The sequence below is a fragment of the Amblyomma mixtum genome, chromosome 3, assembly GCF_055824585.1.
Source record: "Amblyomma mixtum isolate Tamu chromosome 3, ASM5582458v1, whole genome shotgun sequence".
NCBI classification, from domain to species: Eukaryota; Metazoa; Arthropoda; class Arachnida; order Ixodida; family Ixodidae; genus Amblyomma; species Amblyomma mixtum.
In genome coordinates this window covers 346,329,041-346,335,040 of record NC_143014.1, presented here as the reverse complement: position 1 = coordinate 346,335,040, position 6,000 = coordinate 346,329,041, and positions in this window count along the sequence as shown.

The window sequence follows — 6,000 nt, the reverse complement described above, 5'->3', positions numbered from 1 at the left end:
GGCTGCGCAAAATTTATACCTAATTTATTTTCCTTTGTAGGAAGGTATATTATGCTTTCTTAAGATTCTGTGTTTTCTTTCTTCGTCATGCGAGGTCTTGCCCTCCCTTAATATTTTTTTGCGTATTCATGTGGCCTGATAGGGCACTTCAAAAACACTGGCCCGCCTCGTCTTTCAAAATAAAGGTTCATATTTCAGCGCCTCGTCCCTTCGTACTTCTTGTTGTTGTGTCTCGTCCTTAGTCCGCTGCTAGCATGGATCCTAACAAACCAGCCCAACAAGTATTTCTCGAATCAAATACCCTTGCGAATACGAGTCTGATGATCAAGAGACACGGCTATCGCTGCGGTTCGATTAGTTTTTCGTCAGAAAATTCAATAATTGCCTTGCCAACGCTTGAAAGCCTCCGTGTGCGGCCTTTTAATAGTGGGAGGTCCGGTTTACAAGCGCCGCCCTGGAAACCGAACTGGTGTCCCTCGTTATTTGCACGGCGTCGCTGAGAACCACTTTGGTCATGGACTGAACATTCCACGTGCTTTCCTCCAAACACCTTGCTCTTCCCTGTGTTCCCGCTCACTAAATGTACCTTTCTTGCTTTCTTGCTTTCTTGATTTCCTCCTTTCTTCCTTTCTTTCTGACTTTCTGCCTTTCTTTCTTCCTTTCTGCCTTTCTGGCTTCCTTCCTTCCTTCCTTCCTTCCTTCCTTCCTTCCTTCCTTCCTTCCTTCCTTCCTTCCTTCCTTCCTTCCTTCCTTCCTTCCTTCCTTCCTTCCTTCCTTCCTTCCTTCCTTCCCAACCTCCCTATTTAGTGCTAAGAAATTGCAGTATATAAAACTCTCTTAAACTGGCACCTTTTGATGACTCAATGCATTACTTCGATTTTTCTCATTTCTTATTTTCTTCCTCACACGGGGTTTTGTGCAGGCTTTGGAGTCTTATCAGCACAGTGTTTACTTCAACAAATACGGCATATGATCAGGGAGCAAAAATTATTGTTATCATTATAGCGGCAACTTTTTCTAGCCGGGGCACCTGGACTATTTGCTCTCAATGCATACCACATTAACCCCGTACAGTCAATTTATAACAACTGTTATTAACAGTTGCTGTTCTTTCTAAATCCACCCGTCCATCCGTCCATCCCTCCATTCGTCCGTCCGTCCGTCCGTCCGTCCGTCCGAAATGGATGGCTTCCTACATTGCCTCAAAGAGTTTCGTAGACTGTAAATGGAGTGCTTACTTTTAAGACATTCATCCACACTATGTACAAGAGGTCCCAACTCTGTTCCCAAGAACAAGACGACCAGTTGAATGCATATTTCCAGTATTAGTTATCTACGAAGCAACGATGCATTTCTGACATAACTGCTTATCATAAGCAGATCCTTTCGTAGCCAACTGTTATATAACACCACTTTCAAAATATCGAGAAATTAAAGGTTACCGATTTCAGCAGATTTAGTTGTGATTGAGTTTCCTCTTCCTGGAATTAATTTACAGTCAAAATACCTCTCGCCTTCACAGTAAACTTTCAGGAAGCCACTTTGTTCAAGGTAAACGATTCGAAATGCTTTCAGTGTTTTTTTTATTCGTGGGGGTGCACATGTTAACGGAAAGTAAATCGGTGAATAATAAAATAAAAGTCACCCAATGTACATATAATGTGGCGCTCGGCGCTGCGGAAGCGGTGGACAACCAGCATGCAGCGGTTTCTAGACGCCGCCTGGACGCCGCCGCGTTCGGCTCCCCGACCATCCGCACTCGTGAGTGGACTGCTTCCACTAAGCACTGGCGCCTCCTCTTCGCTCCAAGCATGAATAGACCGCGGCTGCAGGCATTCGGCACAAAGGGTCTCTCCAGCTGGTCGCTGCTCCCTTCCGTGCCCATGGTCACCAGACCGACCACGGTGTTTCGCCCCTTTGCTGCACCGTGCCATCCGTCCGAACTTGGCGGGCCCCAGTGACTGCGTAAAAAAGCACTACGAGCAAAGATCGCGACCCAAATGGCGGACTTGTCACATATAACCGCTAATTTTTAGCGAAAAAAAGGTGCACAGAACTATGGAGCTGGTAGAACCAAATATGTGCGTACGTATCTGTCCTCGGGGTTGACGCACTTTTGCTGAGGTTAACTATACGACCTCAAAGCCCCTCTGGCTTGCAGCTGCGGCCAGAGAAATGGCGTATTTCATTCCCCGAAGACTGGGTGAATAAACTTCCCGAAAACAAGATAACCGGCAGCTCCTCAATAAGTATTCTCAAAAATACAATGAATGTCAAATCGTCGTGTGCCATTTTTTGCATCTGTGTTTATGTCACAAAGTGCGCGCATGCCTTATCTTTCTTTTTTCTTCTCCGACCAAATTGGCCACGGCTGGCCACGGCGCCGGTAGTATGCGGGCATGTCGCGACGCAGCGGCGATGACTTTACCTCCCCCCGCGTGGGCGTTGACCCCTCGCGACGCTGGGGGGGTCAAGACTACGCCGCCCCCCTCCTCAGGATTATCTCCGGGAAGCGAGTGCTTTCACGAGGGGGGGGGACGGGAAGCGGCCGGTGAATGCCCTAGCACCCGTCCCAACCTTGGGAAGTTAACATCGCTCCTCGTTAGGACCATACCTTTCCTTCGCATCCCCTTCAGTTTCTTCATGTTTCTTCTCCCCCCTTCTCAACATCTGTAAATCGTTGGTGCACGGGGCCGAGAGGATTCGTTTGCTTTTATTTGTTTTTTTGTGGTTTGTCACGTGACCACGGTGGCGGGAAAATCACGACCGAGTTAGTTGGTTTTGAGATTTCGGTGCGTGCCGACGTGTGTAGGGTCAGCCAGGGCAGTGGTCGGCAAGCGAGCCTAGGCGGTGTCTGACGCGTAGAGCGCGGCGACGGCGGCCCCGAAAGACGCGTGGAAGACGCGTAACCCGGGGCCCAAGTTCGCCCGTATCCGCCCCCCCCCCCCCCCCCATCAGCACCGCGCGCTTCCGCAGCCCGACGCTCCCTGCGACCGGATCTTGCCACTACGCAGCTAAGTCACCGATTCTCACCACTCGCTTCGCTCTTTTCTTTGTTCTGTCGCTGTTCTCGTCCTATTCTTTTGTATATTGCTTTAATCGTGTAACTTTGTTGTATAGTTCTCGCCCTGTTGTTTTCCTTCTTCTTGTTAATAGTTTGTGTTTGTGTTCTGATTTTGTGCTTGTTGTTCGCATCGCGCCTGTGCATTACCGCTATTTTGCTTGGCTTGTTTCGTAGCCGTTGTTCTTGTTCTTACCCGAGTAAAAGGGTTGCTGAGAAACTTGCCTATACGCCTCATCCCTCCGGTCAACGGCTAATCAGGCGTGGCCCCTATCGCCGGTCAGCAGTCTAACCTCATCTTCCGCACGCGGGGTGGAGAAATTTGTCGCTCCACCCCCTCCTAATTTACGGAGAGTGCAGTGGTGGGCAGGTTGGCCCGATTAATTATAACTTCGGCGCCAATCAAACATCAAGCCGCCCACCATATCGTGACAATTGGCGTCCGCGGACAGGACTTGCTGACCACGATGGGCCTTGACCGCGAGGCATAGCATCCAGGCAATAATCTCAGGCATTGCGAGAACTGAGAACCAGAGCCTTGGCGCAATGGCAGATTTGGAGGAGATAATTGCTCTCGGGAGACAGCTGGGCTTCGAGGGGGTGGCCCTTCAGGAATTCCTCAGAAACGAGCGCGCGAAACAGCGCGGCGACGGCGGACCTAGAAAGACTCATCGGGCGCGGAAAGGCGTTGGGTCTCGAGGGAGCAGCCCTTCGCCAATTTGTGTGCGACGAGCGGATAGCGCTACGCGAGCGTCGTCGCGAGGAGGATGAGCGCCGTCGTCAGGAGGACGAGCTAGACAAAGCGCGCTCAGCGCGCAGGCTGCTGGAGCTGCAAAGAGAACTTGAGGCTCTCCGAGCTCGAAGCAATGCTATCAGGTGCGAAGGCTCTGATGCCGCTTTAAACGGAAGCGAAATGGCATGTGAGACAGCACGGAAGGTGCTTGAGGCCGGCGAACGAGATTGCCGGCAAGGCGACTGCAGGGCGGTAGCAGAAATGGCACCGGCAGCCGACCAGGTCGCTTTCCCGACGCCTCCCGAGCATGGCGAGCCTACGTTCAAAGGGGGGGAACTTTGTATCGTCCAAGGACGAAGTGGTGAGCTCGACCAAGCGATCGGGGTAGAGGTGGTTCCGGAAACGCCTGAAATGAATATGCTGGAAGAGCAATTCAGCCGAGTGCAGGCACCCCCCTCAGACGTCACCATGGCGGCTACAGCACCGCCTGATCCGGAGGATGGTACACTGGGCCAGAATTTCGGGAACAAAGATCCCGGCGAAGTCGCGGCTCCCGAGCGGCTGACCGCGCAACAAGCTATAGTGGAATGCCCCGGCCCTCATGATGTTGAGGGAAGTAAGGCCGATCTCGAAGGAGCGGTCAGAGTCGAGGAGCATTGCTCGGACTCGTCGGCTGTAGAGCCTGACAGAGAGAATGGAGCACAGTTGTGCTCCTTAAGGGAACCAGTGGATCGTGGGGAAGCCGCAGTTCCCGCGTGGCTAGAACCGCGACAAGCGGCCGACACGGGGCCGGTCGCCTTAACGGATGGCCCGTTTTCGGAGCAGCAGCCAGGAGTGCAGAGAGGTGTACGGGCATACGTGAGGGTAGAGCGAGCCGGTTGCTGCGAGACTGCCGTTTCCGCACAGCCAAGCGCACAACCGGCAAATGACGTACAGTCAGTAACTTCTCGCCAGGGTGGCTATTCCCATGAGCGGTTAGGTTACAATACTCTGGCCGTGTGCTGCTCGCCGAAGGAGACGAACAAGCCTAGCAGTAAGGGACAGTGCCCGCTTCCTTTTATTGCATGGCAGGAAGGAGGAGAAACCTATGAAGGGTTTCTCAAAGGCGACAGAGAAAAGGCGCGAAACGATCGCATGCGTCTTACAAAGCTATCCCAAAAGCTAGACGACCAGAGACGCACTCGCGTTAGAGCACTACGGTGGAAGCGTCATATCGCCGACGCTCGAGCGATCTTTCGCGATACCTGCCGCACAGTCGAAGTAGGCGGAGGAAAATTCCTGTCTGGAAAGTTCCGCACCAAGAAGTACGGTGAAGTCCCCCTCAGTGCCGTACTAAAGGAGGACAACAGTCCGGCACTCATTGCACTCACGATCACGAAGCGATCACGAGCTCCGAAGCTCTTTTCCGCCTAAGTGGTCATTCCTTTTCTTTGTCTTTATATGTTGTGGCCTTTTTTGCGCTTGGAATGTTTGGCAACGTAAAATCTGCGGATGTTGTGTGCAGTGTTGAACTGTTTCAATTCCAAGTGTTGTGTGGAACAGTCTGCAGTGACTGTGACGTGACTGCGTGAAGTGTGCAGTGTGCGACTGTGCGAGCCATCGTGGGAAACGTTGTGCGACGAAGAACTGGTGCGCGCTCCTAACAGTGAAGTGCGCGTTAATTCATCTTCGTTTCCTTGCTCGGCAAGACGCATTTGTGCATGCACGACATTTGTGCATTTGATTTTGAAATGTTATTAAGAATAACATTCTTTTCGTGGGGGTTGTGTCACAAAGTGCGCGCATGCCTTATCTTTCTTTTTTCTTCTCCGACCAAATTGGCCACGGCTGGCCACGGCGCCGGTAGTATGCGGGCATGTCGCGACGCAGCGGCGATGACTTTACCTCCCCCCGCGTGGGCGTTGACCCCTCGCGACGCTGGGGGGGTCAACACTACGCCGCCCCCTCCTCAGGATTATCTCCGGGAAGCGAGTGCTTTCACGAGGGGGGGACGGGAAGCGGCCGGTGAATGCCCTAGCACCCGTCCCAACCTTGGGAAGTTAACATCGCTCCTCGTTAGGACCATACCTTTCCTTCGCATCCCCTTCAGTTTCTTCATGTTTCTTCTCCCCCCTTCTCAACATCTGTAAATCGTTGGTGCACGGGGCCGAGAGGATTCGTTTGCTTTTATTTGTTTTTTTGTGGTTTGTCACGTGAACACGGTGGC